The sequence below is a fragment of the Triturus cristatus genome, chromosome 6 (assembly GCF_964204655.1).
Source record: "Triturus cristatus chromosome 6, aTriCri1.1, whole genome shotgun sequence".
NCBI lineage: Eukaryota > Metazoa > Chordata > Amphibia > Caudata > Salamandridae > Triturus > Triturus cristatus.
The window spans coordinates 1739743735-1739759939 of record NC_140589.1 but is presented as its reverse complement, the minus strand read 5'-3'; the positions used below and the strand labels follow the sequence as shown (position 1 = coordinate 1739759939).

General features: G+C 48.1%; 1 protein-coding gene across 2 annotated transcripts in view; it reads left to right on the top strand.

The window, feature by feature from the left end:
- Positions 1 to 16205, top strand: part of TP53BP2 (tumor protein p53 binding protein 2) — a 322660-nt gene that overhangs the window by 52828 nt on the left and 253627 nt on the right. The window lies entirely within an intron of this gene.

The window sequence follows — 16205 nt, the reverse complement described above, 5'->3', positions numbered from 1 at the left end:
ATTTCTAAGGTTCTAGATCCATCCATATTCAGGATATTAGCCTAATAATTGGCAATACCAAAAACTTCCCAAAAGGCCAGAGAGCACTACGCTTAAAACCGCTATACCTGAAAATTTACATGGTCTAGTGTTAACAGAAGGATTGCATTATCCGAAGGGTTGTATACTAAAGTGGGCTTTAAAGGGTTTGTGAAGGTATCAGATTTTTTTTTTTAGATCTGCCTTGAGACAACTTTAGCTATTTTGCTAACCTCATGTTTCCCAAAATTGTGATAAGGTTGTCATGAATTAGAAAAATTGTTAACTAGTTTTTCGTGACAGTTTTGCGCACACCTCTTCCTCACAGCTACATTGTGTAAATCTTTTTTATTGATATTTTATTGAGGAAGACAAAAGAAATTACAACAACCTTCTATTCATCACAGCAGCTGTGGAACTATACACAGAGTCAAACATAGTAATTAAGATATCTACCACTTCACCCCCGCACGTCGTATGGCGGAAGTCGAGAAAAAAGAAGTAAGCTGTAAAGTAAAGAAACTCAACCTCGTCTCCTAATATCCCAGTTGTCCCCTCCCCACTTATTCAGCACTCCAGTCAGCTGTCAGCAGGACGAGGTCTAACCCCACTACAGCATGGCACCAATATATTGTTCCATAAGTAACTGTTAGTTCAGCCCATGAGCTGTCTAAGAAATTTCTACAGCTTACTGGAGGGAGTTGCTATGTCTCATTCACAGGGTTCGTCAGCCATCCACACATCTGCCTATAAAAAGGCCTCAAACCACATGTGAATTTCATTCATAATACTGGTAAGCTGTTCCATTGCTAAAAGTGACGAGTCTGAGGAACCACTGAGTGAGCCAAGGAGATTCTGTTCTCTTCCAGTTGTGTGCTGTATACAGTTTACTCCCTCCTAGGCATTGCAAGATCCTGTGTCATTCATGTTTCATTATCATTTCAAGCGCAGTAGGTTTCATCCCCCAAAGCAGCACCTCTGGAGTAAAGGTGGGAACCCCAGCACACCTTTCTACCTGTCTGACACTTTTTTCCAAAAAGCGCGGCGCAGGGGACAGTGCTACCAGATATGTGGCATCTCCCCTACTGCCTCACATCACTTCCAGCAGTCAGGGCTTGCATTTGGATAGCTGTGGTGAAGGCACGCCAAACCATACTTCATAATGAGTTGCCCTGCCCTGAGTGGATGTGGAAGATGAGTTTATGCTCCACTCAGTATGTTCCCACTGCTTCCAAGTAATATGCATTCCTAACAGGTGTTCCCAGGTCTGGTTTTGTTTCCATATCTATGGTGTTTCTTGTGCAAGGAACAGTAAAAACAAATTCGTGATGGTGCCTATCAATTTTGGAATGAGTGTTTAGAATGGGGTCTTATCTCCTATGACCGCCTGACGAACCTCTGGGTTCCTAACCCAGTGGCAGACCTGGGCTTAGTGCAGTCCTTCTTTGTCAGAAAGGTGGAACTCAGTTTGTAAAAAGGTTTTATGGGTGAAGGTGCTATACATATCTAAAGTCATCTGACATCGCCCCTCCCTCCATCAATGGATGGTCTCACCATCCAGAGCTGGTGTAAAGATATCTTTTTTAATGTATGGGGAAGGGCTGTGTCACTAGCTGTTTGCTGAGGGGGGGGGGGGGGCTGTTGGCATGACATAATTCCCTGGTTGTCTTAGGAATGAGAACCGCTGTGTATTTAAGACCTTTTGGTCCAGCAGAATGGGAGTTCCCATCTCAATTTGGTTACTTTCTTCTCTCCAAGAGTAGAGTTCAGGGCCTCAGATTTGATTTGTCTAAGTTACTTTTGTAGCCAAAGACTGACTTGAATGTCAGCACCATAACTGCAGGAAGGGAGGACCATTAAGTCGACAATGTGAGCAGGACACTGTCTGCATACAAGGAGATCTTATATGGACACTGTCTGCATACAAGTAGATCTTATATTCTTGGGTACTGAAAGTGATCCGAGTCCAATTACCAAACCATTGATGCCAGTGTCTCAATAAAGAGGGCAAAAAGTAGGGGTAAGAGCGGGCACCCCTGTCTGGTGCTTTTGCGTAACTTGAAAGCTTGAGAAATTCAGCCATTTAGCTCGACTCTGACTGACGGGTGGGCACAGTTAGAATAGGTGGGCCCATTCTCAGCCTCTGTATGACAAGGCGAAAAAAGAACTAATTCTGCTGGTCGAAGGCCTCTTCTGCATCTTCCCACAAAACATCGAAACACCTTCATTCTCAACATCCATTACATCGGCTCTATTCCGGACGTCGACGCGGGCCGCTGGGCCTATCCACGCCGTGAGGCCTAGGGCTCATGGAAAGGACGCCGTTCAAAAAATGCCCCCAGTGTGGAGCAAACTTTCCGCACAGTGACCACCACAAAGTCTGCAACCTGTGCCTATCACCGGAACACGACGAGTTCAGCTGTCCAGCCTGCAAATCCTTTCGATCCAAAAAGACCATTCGGGATCGAAGGGCTCGACGCCACATCATGGCACAAAGACCAGCTCCGGAACCAGAGGACATCTTTGATGAAGGCCCCAATGTCCTGGAAGAAGATTCCGAAGATCTACAAATAATTTCCGAAGCAGGCGACTCAGATGACCCCATCACTCCTGGGCAACGTGTGAGTACTACTGCCCCAACCCCACCAAAACCAAAGGCATTGGTTCAACACCTCGCTTTCTGGCCCCAGTCGAGACCGAAAACATCCTTCAGAAGCCCCGCCTCTGGGCTCGGCTCCGAAGGAACATAAGCCTTCCGGCAGCTTGGGACCGAGCAAACCGCATGTCATTGTCCAACCGGCACCATCGGCACCGAAGACAAAAGACCACTCGGCACCGAAATTGGCTCCAAAGCCCTCGGCCCCGAAAACACTAAGGCCAGTAAACACACCGGCACCGAAGGTTCCCAAGTCCGCAGATACACCTTCGGCTCCGAAAACCACATCGGCACCGAAACCATCATCGGTACCGAAACCACCGGCTAAGGACTCTCATATGCCTCCTAAAGCCAAACAAGCTACCGATCAACCAAAACCTCGATCGGAACCGAAAAAATCTGTAACAAAGACTGTTCCTGAAGAACAAGAACTATTTCATCCAGATCCAATCGACCCAAGTCAGAAAAAGATCTATATCAACCCCAAGACTGGACATGTCACCACGGTGCCATGTAAAAAACGGAAACTGGACACACCACCTGCCCCAGTTCCTGTAAATAGGAAGGACTCTTCAACATCCCCTATCCCTCCTTCCTCTCCTATACTGCCTCCTATCCCACCCCCTCTGCCTACACCACCCTTACCTATACCCTCTCCATCTCATACACCACCACCACAGGATGATTATGATGACCTAGGGGGTGGGGGTGATCCTAATCCGTTCACGGATCCAGACACCTCACCTCTGGATGATTGGGCATTCCCCTTACCACACATGCCTGACCCTCAGCCATATCCCTCAAAACCATCGCCTCCTGACGATCACCTGGAGTTTGGACAGTTATTAAATAGAGCAGCAATATACCACGGTGTCACAATGCATTCAGACGCACCAGAGGAAGACCTCTTATTAGACACTTTCGAACAGTCTCAAAAGTCTGTACAAATTCTGCCCATGATTAAAGGAGTCATAAAACATGCCCCCGAAGTCTTTAAAGACCCCGTTCGTGCCAGGGTTCTCAACCCACGGATCGAAAAGAAATATAGGCCTGCCCCTGAAGATCCTACCTACATCAAGGGCCAACTCCCTTTGGATTCTTTGGTCGTTTCCAATGCTCTGAAACGCGCCAACTCCCAAACCACAGGAGATACACCACCCCAGACAAAGAATCCAAAGTATTGGAAGCCTCTGGCAAAAGAGTAGCAGCACAAGCCGCGAATCACTGGCGTATTGCCAACACCCAAGCCCTACTAGCACGCTATGACAGGGCCCACTACGATCAATTACAGACTCTCTTACAACATCTGCCAGACCAATACAAAACCCAGGCAAATGACCTCATTCAGGAGGGAAAGCTCATTTCAAATGCAGCAATTAAATGTGCACTTGACGCCGCCGACACCGCATTTAACACAAGTGTGCTCCTTCGACGCCATGCATGGCTACGCATTTCAGGCTTGAAGCCAGAGGTACAAACTACCATACTTAGTCAGCCATTCAATCAGGAACAGCTCTTTGGGCCAGCAGTAGACGTTGCCCTTGAAAAAATGAAAAAGGACACAGAGACGACTAAGTCCATGGGAGCATTACAGTCTCCCTAACCACGTGGCTCCTTTTGGTGCTCCTTCTAGGAGGAGCCTCCAAAAATATTGGAACGGACACCTCCTCTACATTCAAAACCACCACACACACATCCGCCAGTAGAGGATATTTTAGAGGCGGATACAGAGGAAACAACAACAAGGGGCGAGGTCATAACAACACTCGCACCTCCCCTGCCACAAAACAGTGACTTTCCTCCACTCCCCCCAGACCATTCCACTCCGGTCAGGGGAAGACTAACACAGTTCCTACCTGTCTGGAACTCAATCACAACAGACAAGTGGGTCAAACAAATACAAATTATCCAGTATGGTTACTGCCTGGAACTCACAACTACCTCCCCCCCCCCCCCCCCATACCACCCAAACAGCGTTCCATGTCACCAGACCATCTTACACTCCTCAAACAAGAGGTTCTCTCATTGCTTCAAAAGCACGCAATAGAACCAGTTCCCTTAGAACATCAGGGTACAGGGGTATACTCACTCTACTTCTTAATCCCCAAAAAGGACGAGACTCTAAGACCAATACTCGACCTCAGACCCCTAAATCTGTATATCAACTCAGATCATTTCCATATGATCACTCTTCAACAAGTGCACCCACTACTGCAACAAGGCGATTTCCTTACCACACTAGATCTCAAGGACGCCTACTTCCACATTCCCATACATCCTGCCCACAGGAAGTATTTAAGGTTTGTGGTGAACGGACAACACTACCAGTTTACAGTCCTTCCATTCGGGGTAACAACCGCACCCAGAGTATTCACAAAATGTCTAGCAGTAGTAGCAGCACATCTCAGACGGCAACAAATTCATGTCTTCCCGTATCTAGACGACTGACTAATAAAAGGCAAGTCATTCAACAAGTGTGAATCCAATTGGTCGCACACTGCTCGTCCTACCAGCGTGTTACCCCAAAGCATTGTGGTCCATGAAGTCCGCATCAGCGAGTGCGCCTCTGCCAGGGTATTGAGCAAGAATCAAAGTCGCGTTGGCCATCCCCGGACACGTGTTTCGAGGTCATTACCTCTCATCAGCAGGGAATAGGCATGTGTGTAGGGTTGCTGCGTAGGCTGCCAAAAAGTCTTCTCATGTCCGGTACCGCTCGTGGCACGCAGGTGCGTAACCATGAGCTCGTCAGCCCCATCATTCAACAAGTGTGTTCTACACACTCACCAAACTATCCAAATTTTACAAAACCTGGGATTCACAATAAACTATCCCAAATCTCACCTCCAACCTGCTCACATATATCAGTATCTAGGAGCCACCATAAACACCTCCACAGCCCTAGCATATCCCAATCCAGCCAAGATAGCCAATATACAAGCTCTTATTGCAAAATTCCAAATCCAACACTATCTTCCAGCAAGAGTGTTCATGCAACTCATAGGCATGATGGCATCATACATCTTCATTGTGCCTTATGCCAGACTTCAAATACGCCCCTTGCAAGAATGTCTAGCACGTCAGTGGAACCAGGCTCACGGACAACTTACAGATCTGGTGTTGGTGGACAGCCGTACACATCGCTCTCTCAAATGGTGCAACATAACGAACCTCTCCAAAGGGCGGCCGTTCCTAGAGCCTCTTCCACAGATAGTGCTGACAACGGACGCATCGCTCACAGGATGGGGAGCCCACCTCATCGGCCACACCACTCAGGGCAAATGGACCACTCAACAAAAAATGCTCCATATCAATTACCTGGAACTGCTAGCAGTGTTCCTAGCACTAAAATCATTCCAACTACATCTCCAAAACAAAACTGTCCTCACCCGGACAGACAACATGACAGTCATGTATTACATACAAATACAAGGAGGCACACATTCTATCCAGCTGTCCCAGCTCACACAGAACATTTGGAGATGGGCCATTACCCAGAAAATATACCTACATGCAGAACACCTTCCAGGGGTTCACAATCAGATTGCCGATCTGTTAAGTCGACAGACTCAACAGATCCACGAATGGGAACTACATCCCCAAGTTCCCTTTTTCCAACAATGGGGCCAACCAGACATAGATCTGTTCGCCACACACGAAAACGCAAAATGCCCAACTTTGGCCGCCAGGTTTCCCCACCCGGAGTCAAAGGGCAATGCAATATGGATGAACTGGTCAGGCAGATTTGCGTACGCTTTTCCGCCTCTCCCACTCATTCCATAAGTGGTACGCAAGCTCAGGCAACAGTCTCTCAAACTGATCTTAGTAGCTCCCACATGGGCACGCCAACCGTGGTTCCCAACACTACTGGAACTCTCGCTCGTGCCCCACCAAAAACTGCAACTCTCCCCGTCCTTATTAACCCAGATCATGTGGGATCATTAATTGTTAGATACAGCCATTGTGTTTTGTAAGGTCCAAACATTGTACTTCAGTCAGGTGTACAAGTTGTGCCCTTGAATTTAGTGGAACTTGTTTTGAGTATATATGACATCCGTAAGTTTTAGATGCATTTGTGACAGGATCATAAAGTGCTTTTGTCTGTTTTTAACTGATTTTTAATAAAATATTATGTTTGTACTGAATTGTATATGGTTATGATTCATATTAACTAGACATATCTTTGCACATGGGCTTATGATCGTGTTTTTGAACACAACATTTCGGTTTCCTAATATCACCAAGCTATAAATTAATTTGTACCATGGGAATTTCATCTCTACCAGATAGTAGTACCCTATTCCCCTTGTTGGTTAAAGGAGTCTCTCTCACTTTAATTTTAAATACTTATTAACCCAGAACCATAGAGAAATCAGACACCCAGATCCAGGTCAACTGAACCTGGCAATCTGGCTCCTGAAGTCCTAGGGTTCGGTTGTCTCAACCTACCACCAGACTGCATGAATATTATAAGAGAGGCCAGACGACCTACCACTAGAGCCTGCTACGCTGCAAAATGGAAAAGATTTGCCATTTACTGCACTAACAATCATATAAACCCACTGGATGCATCCATCCAGGACATAATTTGCTACTTACTGCACTTGCAAAGATGTAATTTGGCATACTCATCCATACGTCTCCACTTAGCAGCATTAGCGGCCTACTTACAAAATAGACAACACTTGTCACTCTTTAGAGTACCTGCGATCAAAGCCTTCATGGAAGGACTAAAAATAATGATTCCTCCCAGATTACCACCCTCTCCAGTGTGGAATCTAAACATTGTTCTTACAAGGCTCATGGGGCCCCCATTTGAACCTCTGCATAAATGCGGACAACAGTTCCTCACATGGAAAGTGGCTTTCCTTATCGCTGTCACATCCCTCAGAAGGGTAAATGAAATCCAGGCTTTAACCATACAAGAACCATTCTTACAATTACACCGTAACAAAGTGGTTCTTAGAACAAATCCGAAATTCCTTCCAAAAGTCATATCTCCGTTCCATCTTAACCAATCAGTAGATTTACCAGTGTTCTTCCCAAATCCCGACTCGGTAGCTGAAAGAGCTCTTCATACCTTAGACGTTAAATGAGCCCTTCTTTACTACATTGACAGAACCAAATCATTCCGCAAAACAAAACAATTGTTTGTTGCTTTCTCTCCACCACATAAAGGCAACCCCATTTCCAAATCTGGGATAGCTAGGTGGATAGTTAAATGTATCCAAATATGCTACCACAAGGCTAAACGCACACTAACAGTTCCCCCTAGAGCGCATTCCACACGCAAAATAGGGGCTTCCATGGCATTCTTAGGAAACATTCCCCTAGAAGATATTTGTAAGGCAGCCACATGGTCTACAACACACACCTTCACTAAACACTATTGTGTTGACCTGCAAGCAAAGCAGCAAGCTTCTGTGGGTCAAGCTGTCCTTAAAACTTTATTTCAAACTGCTGTAACCGATACAGGTGACCACCACTAGGGGAGATACTGCTATATAGTCTATCCTAAGTGTGTGATCTGCAGCTCATATGCCTCGAACGGAATTTGCTACTTACCAGTATGCATCTGTTCTTGGCATGTAGAGCTGTAGAGCTGCAGAGTCACACACGCCCACCCACCTCCCCGGGACCTGTATCTGTTCCAGCATTGTCTTACTTAGAACATTACACATGGACATCTCTCTCTTTTCTACAAACTCCATCTTTTCCCATCATGGCGAAAAACAATCTAACGATGGAGTTGATGCCCATGCGCACTGTCGTCCAAGGGAGGAGTCACCTATCTCGTGACCAAAGACTTCTTCCGAAGACGACAACAACCTGCAAGCATCCGAGCCAAACACCAGATGGTGATCTACTATCCTAAGTTTGTGACTCTGCAGCTCTACATGCCAAGAACAGATGCATACTGGTAAGTAGCATATTCCTTTCTTGGACGATTTAATCCTTTTCTTAAACTCTCCTCAGTTGTCCTTCTAACCTGGTCTAATCAATTTGCTGTGTTTAGTATTTGTCCAGTAGTAGGAGCAGAGGTGGGATCTCCATCTCCAATCAGTTTTAAAACGCCCTTGGCATAAAATTACTCCTCAAAGCCTTATGCAACATTTGAACCTCACCAGACCAGGTCTGCCTGCAGACCTGGATGAGGCCACAAAACATACCATAATTTGATTACTAGTAATCTTGAATCCATAGCGCCCTTTAAGTCTGCAATCATTAAAAGGACGTCTCCCTCCGAATCGTGGTTTGCCGAAAACCTTAGACAACAGAAGTAATTATGTTGAAGGCTGGAAAGGAAGTAGTGCTCACATTATGAAGTAGATGACACGTTCACATACAAAAAAGCCCTGGAAGATTATAAAGTAAAAAAATGTAACTAGTAAGAAACAATATTTCTCTAACAAGATAAGAGCCTCTCTTAACTCCTCCAATGAACTCTTTTCAACTGTACAGAAACTAAGTAAACTTCCTGCCCAGAAAAATACCGGAGTAAACCAAGATTTCTGTACTCAGTTGGCATCTTCCTTTCAAGCAAAAGTAAAGGCAGTTGCAGACTTGGTTTTCTCAGCCCAGGGAGCAGGAGGAATGTTATCCGACGGGCCCTCCACTCCAAAGACTGAAATCTCCTGTGAGGGAGCCTCTTCAGTTGACACAATCCCTTGCCTTTACAATTTTAGTAGCATCTCTGTAACACAGGTGATGTCTATGCTGAATCAGATGAGATCAGGATCACCACGGAACCCCTGCCCCCCCCAAACTTCTCCATCTGGCTCCTGAGCCTGCAGCCCTTTTCCTTACGGGGATCTTCAATCAGATGTTTTCTGCTGGATATTTCCCGTCTGCTTGGAAGGAGGCATCCTTTCTTCCATTGGCAGGGACAGTAAAGTTGTGGAATTGGGGCGCTAGGTGGCGTGCGCGCGGAATGGCTGCCTTTTAGAGGAGCTCCCGCTGGTGTGTTTATCCGGTAATTATCCTTCTTCTTCGCCCGATGCCCGACTGATGTCCAGTGGCGGGCTGGCTGGATGCCTGGGGACCCTTGTGACGCTCTTTGAGGGCTGTGAGCGGCATTGAGGTGGCGGATCCCGACCCTGGGGCTCAGCGGCGGTGATCGTTGGTGTCTGACCTGGTGCTGCCGGACGTCGAGGCTGCGCACGCAAGCGGCCGGAGTTCCATGAGGTGGATAGGCCGCAGGCTGAATTCCGAGAATCTGCAGACTTTGCACGGGACGCGGCGAGCGGCCTGGACGCGGCCGCGAGGTCCCCTCACCGGACACACATCTATGGAAGGTACGAGGTGCGGCCCGGATTGGGAGATATCGGCGGGGAGACAAGCTGCAAGGAATGCAGGCGGAGCGTGACCGGTGAGGCCCCCGCACCTGATCGTCGCCTGACCTGCTATAAGGTGGATACGAGTGGTGGTGCCTGAGGCCGGTTGGGTGCAGACGAGACGGGACACAGTCGCGGCAGCGAGAGCGATTGTCACCCTACAGCTGAGGGTTGCACGGCGAGTGAAGTGGCGGGCGGCCAGGATCACCGAACTACCAGAGGGGCAGCGGCTCCATCTGCAGGGGGAGACGCGCCATAGCGATCGTGTGGACTCTTGGCTGGAGGACCTGAGCAGGGTGCAGCGGTGGTGCTAAGTGAGGTGGAAGAGGGGCCCGCCTGCTCACGGGCCCTTGTGCGCACAGTACAGCAGTGTAAGCATTGGCTGCCTCCCGGCGGAGGGCGGACGGACCTGCAGACTTAGTGGGCCACTGGCCCCGTGCGCCAGGTGGCGAGCGACATCAGCACAGGCGGAAGCGTGATCCTCCGAGGCTGGAGCAACTTACCTGCCCTCGCCGTGCTCCGTGGGGGATACCTGTGCACACGGAGTGGTGCGACGACGCTGGGCGAGTCCCTGAGGCGAGTCACGGGCGGGGAAGAAGCACCCTCATGCTCCAGGTGGCGGAGGAATCGTGGAGAGATTGCAGATTGAACTGGTTGCCGCTGTGGGCTTAGCAGGTTTGAGAGAGATACCTAGACCCGTGTGCTGTCAGTCCACCGTTTGACCTAGGGAGTCCTACAAGGAAGTTGGTTAACGTAAGGCAGGCGTAGGGCTCCCCCGAGTCTCTCCGCTGCTGTGTCGGAGTCGGGATTCACAAGATGGGGAAGTCTGAGGCTCGTCAGCAGAAACTGACCTTTGATGCCCGAAAGGCGATGAAACCGCCGCACACTGAGACGGGCCCGGGAGAGGCGGCCTCGCAGGGGGAACACGTAACGACTCCGGATAATGGCTTGCAAATAGTATTGGCTGAGATGCGACAGGGGTTTGCTACCATCACTGGCAAAATGGATATCCTGGCCACCCGCATGGACACGATAGCGCGGAAAATTGAAGGTCACAAGACCAGGCTGAACGAGGTGGAGCAGCGAATTTCTACTGTCGAGGACACCGCTGCACACGTGCAAACGGCCACAGAACAGCTTGACAAACTACTTAAAGTAATAGCAGCCAAGAATGAGGATATCGAAGCGCGCAGTTGGCGCAATAATGTGCGCGTTTTGGGGATACCGGAGAGCACAAACACAGGTAGACTGGAAGACTATATAGGAAAGATGCTCATGGAGGTGGTGGGAAAGGATTCTTTGTCTTCACAGTTCATAGTAGAACGTGCTCATCGCTCTCTGGGGCCGCGACCACCGCCCGGGGGTGCTCCCCGGCCAATCATCGCTCGCCTGCTTAGTTACAGAGACAGAGATGTGGCTTTGAGGGTGGCCAGGGAGAAGAAACAGCTGTCCTACAACGGAGTTACATTCACCATGTACCCAGATTTTACGATGCATGTGCAGGAAGAACGGCGCCGTTTTTTGGCGGTAAAGCAGAAACTGAGGCAGGCTGGTATTGACTATACCTTGCTGTATCCGGCACGTCTTCGTGTGACGCATCAGGGGTCGCAGCGGTTCTTCACCAATCCACATCAGGTGGAGGAGTTTCTGAAGCAGGTCCGCAGGCATGCCAGTCTACCGTCGTCGCAGGTGGAGTCGGGATGTTCCCCCACGCCTGAAGGAGGCTGCTGATGATCGAGGGGGACTCGGACGGGAGACGTCAACTGCTGATGAGACTTGTGCTTGTACAGCTAAGTGCTGATTGGAGGGGAGGGGAACGCATTGACTGTCGACATGGCCACTGGTTTAGCCGTTTTTTTTATTTATTTTTATTTTTTTGCTTGTTTGTGTGTTTTTTTTTCCTTTCCCCTTTTCTTTGTCCCCCTCCTTTCTCTTTTCTCCTTTTGGCTGGGCTCGGCTGAAGAGGGTAGAACACTGTTATCATCAGCCATCCTCTAGCTCGGGACCAGGCCTGGTGGCTGTCGCGGCTGGGTCCGGGCTGACTGGAGGCTACAGTGCGCCAACTAGACGTAAGGCCTCTAAGGGAAATACCCTATGTTTGTTCACTACAGTTCGCAGGTTATATTTTTGCTTACCCTGAATGGGGACTGGGCAATGTTAGGATTATTGAGCACTGTTGGGAAGCTGATGGGATTTGGGGTGGGGGGGGGGCTCTTAATGCTGGCATGATTGGGATGCTTCAGTGGGTGGGGGTGGGGGGGGATGGAAGGCTTCATGGGTACAGTTGGGAACAATTGCAGGTTGATTTACATGTACAGGTTCATTCCGGAGCGTTGGTGGAGATGTACAAGGTTTCGATCTGAGGGGCCAGTTAGCTTACAAAGAGTCAATGGCCGGGGAGGGTAATAATGTGATCAATATACTGTCGTGGAATGTGAGGGGTCTGGGCGACCCGAGGAAGCGCAGGCAGGTTTTGGCGTATTTAGATAGGCACCAGATTCACGTGGCGATGTTGCAGGAGACACATTTGGACCCTAGGGCTAGCACCGCTTTCACATGTAAATGGGCAGGTCATCGCTTCTTCTCATCGTACTCCACCTATGCCCGAGGGATGGCGGTCCTTTTTAAGAAGCACCTCCATTATGAACAGGTGGGATCGATTTTGGATATGCAGGGTCGCTATGTGATCACATGGGGAAGGTTCGGGGGAGACTCCATAACAATAGCTAACTGCTATGGCCCAAATACTGATAGCCCAGAATTATTTAATGACGTATGGGGTAAAATATTGACGGTTGGCTCCACTCACGTAATATGGGAAGGGGACTTCAATGTCGCTCTGCAGCCGAGCCAAGACAGAGCGCACCCCATGCCACACCACTATAACAGGTCCAGGTAGGCATTATCTGGCATAGTGGAGGAAGGAGGACTGCTGGACAGTTGGAGATATCTACATCCTGTGCAGGGCTCGAAAAATCTGAAAAATGGTACTAGTCCTGCAGGACTAGTACCTTGAAAAGTCTCCTCGCCCTAACAGTGACCTACTTGACCTCAGTCTCTGAAAGCGCAGCAAAAGTGACAAGATAACAAGATTTAAAGGCATTTTTATTGCTCATTTGCTTTGTGAGCAATAAAAAGGCCTTTAAATCTTGTTACCTTGTCACATTTGCTCCGTTTTCAAAGAAGGAGGACAAAAGTTAGTATGTTTTCCTACTCGCCAGAAAGGGCGAGTAGGACCTAAAAATAGCTCGACCTCATAAAATTTACCTCGCAAATGCGAGCGGTCGAGTGGATTTTTCGCGCCCTGCTGTGGGGAGGGAGGGCACACATTTCACTTCCCATACCGGGAGCTGGGCGAGGATTGATTATTGTTTTGTGTCTAGGGGATTGGGACCAGGTATACATGGTGTAACACACTTGGCCAGAACGTACTCGGACCATTGTCCTGTGAGACTGTCTCTTGCACCACCGGGGCATGCTGCCCCCAAGCCGCGTTGGAGATTGCAACCTACACCGTTATTGGATGCTGTATTTTAGGAGGAGCTGGAGGAGGAAATCCGTGATGTTTTCACGAGGAATAAAGGATCGGTCAAAAGTGTAGAGATGATCTGGGAGGCCTTCAACGTGACGATTAGAGGATATTGTCTTTCTAAGAGTTGCGGAGTACTAAGAGATATGCAGCGAACGCTTCGTAGTCTGGAGAGGGAGCTGCAGGGGCTGGAGAGGCAGATGGGACAGGGACAGGCGGGGGCTGTGCATAGTAAATTCCGAGACACTCTCACACAGTATGAAGCTGAGGCGCAGCGCAAACTGAAATTCCGGGGGAAATACTGGGTGGCCCGCAGATAAGGTGAGGGGGAGCGACCTGGGAAAGCCCTCGTGGAAGCGACGCGGCACCCTCGTTTTAGCACATGCATATTAGAAGTGCGCGGCCCTGACAACGCAGTGCAGAGGGACTCGTTAGACATACTTGACACATTTGTTGAACACTACAGTTCGCTTTACACGTCCCAGAGAAGTGGGGCGCCCGCGATGGAGGAATTCTTGGGAGATGTCGCATTGGGTTGGCTTGGCGATGCACAGCGCGAATTCCTGTGTCACCCATTCGAGCTCGACGAAGTGCGAGAGGCAATAATGCAGTTGAAGAATGGGAAAGCACCGGGCTCGGACGGGTTGCCGGCAGAATTTTATAAAAGTTATATCGATATTATGGCACCGGTCTTCAGGGAGGTGTATGAGGAGTCTCTGGAGGGAAGCGGTAGTTACGTCGCTGTTGAAACCCGGAAAGCCCCCAGACTCCTGCGATTCATACAGGCCACTCTCATTGATCAATTGCATCGCCAAGATATTGGCTAAAGTGCTTGCTTATCGCCTTTCACTGCTGATGGAAAAACTGGTATTACCGGACCAGTCGGGGTTCGTGCCCGGTAGGTCGACGTCGCACAACCTTCGAACTTTGTTCTCCCTGATACAGATGGTGGATCAGGAGTTCCCACTTGCCGCGGTATTTCTCGATGCTACCAAGGCATTTGACTCGGTGGAGTGGGACTATCTGTTCGGAGTCCTTCGACGGGTGGGCTTCCCTCAGCTGTATGTCTCTTGGCTGCAGTTATTATATAATCAGCCGAGGGCCCGGATACTGATCAATGGTCACCTGTCTCCCCCGATCGCTATCTCCAGGGGCACTCGTCAGGGGTGCCCATTATCGCCCCTATTGTTTGCACTTGCAGTGGAGCCACTAGCTGCTCGGTTGCGACAACTACACAACGACAGGGCATTTCGTTGCTGCTTGAGGCAGATATTGATATTGCTATATGCGGACGATATAACGCTTTATATCAGAGACCCGCAGAACAATATAAACCCCATATTGCGGGAGTTTATACGATTTGAACGACTCTCCGGAGAAACCTCGCTTTAGCCACCGTCCCTCTTGTGTACACGGCTAGAGTAGGTGGAAGATCCTTCTCCTACCTCGCACCCAAAACCTGGAAGAACGAACGTCCCCTTCACCTCTGACGAAGCCCGACACTGCACCAGTTCAGAAAGGATCTTAAGACCTGGCTCTTTAAATGACCCCAACGGAGCTGCATGAGGTCGCCCCCCCCACTGGCTCCTTGAGACCCTCACGGGTGAGTAGCATGCTTCACAAAACCCTGATTGATTGATTGAGTGGCTCTGTAACAGAGGCCAGGGAACCTTTCACAAGAATCTGCTGGCATCACATTTGGAGGATATCCCAAAAGAGGTATGAAGTCCTTAAAAGAAGAGGTGTTATTCAAGCAAGGATCTAGGTTAGTTCTTCAGTATTTTCACCATATTCTAAACATGTACTATATATAGCATACATGGGTCTATAATGATGTTGTAGTCTGATTTTTTTCATCAATCTAGTTTTACCATCACTTTTAAATTCTCCTACCAAGCTGTCCTTGTTTTTTTGTACTATTAGAATTGCCATGTATACCACTTTGTTTTTCCATGCTCCTATCTCAATACATTACAAACATGTAACGATACGAACATTCAAAATCAATGTCATATGTAATTGTTTCTTACAATAGGAGGGTAAAAAAAACTACTTTTGTGCAATCCAGATTTTATTTTAGATTTTAACAAAGAATAGATTGCACAGTATTTTTTGTATGCATTTGAGGTTCTTCTTTTGGAATTCACTTACACCTCACTTTCATAAGCTTATCGTCTTATTTTTTATACTTCATAGAATCTTCAGAGTTTACCACTACTGGTTTTAAGAGTTAATCGAACAGTAGGGGCATTTAGTGTTGTGTGAGCATTATTCATAAAGCTAAATTATCTTGATTAACTTATAACTGTTAGGCATTTAAACACAGAAATTATGACACAATATGGGAGTTTCCAAAACGCCATCACCCTATTAATTTTTCTCTTTATAGTTGCCCACCTTAAAATTACTTGTTGCATAATTTTACTTTCTGTCGTTTTTCTTGCCAACCTGAGCTCTGAAATGCCTGCATGTGCCTCTTTTTCAAATCTAATTACATTAGGCATATCTTCTTTAATTAGGTTTGACTCTTATCCGCCTCATATATTTCTGTTGCCTTGCATCTGAGATTGCTTGTAAAATGAGAGATATAGCATCTCAAGGAGCACAAAGCCAGTTTATCCTTATTGAACTACCTGTGAGCTGACACTCTTTCACCTCATATCTGTGAACT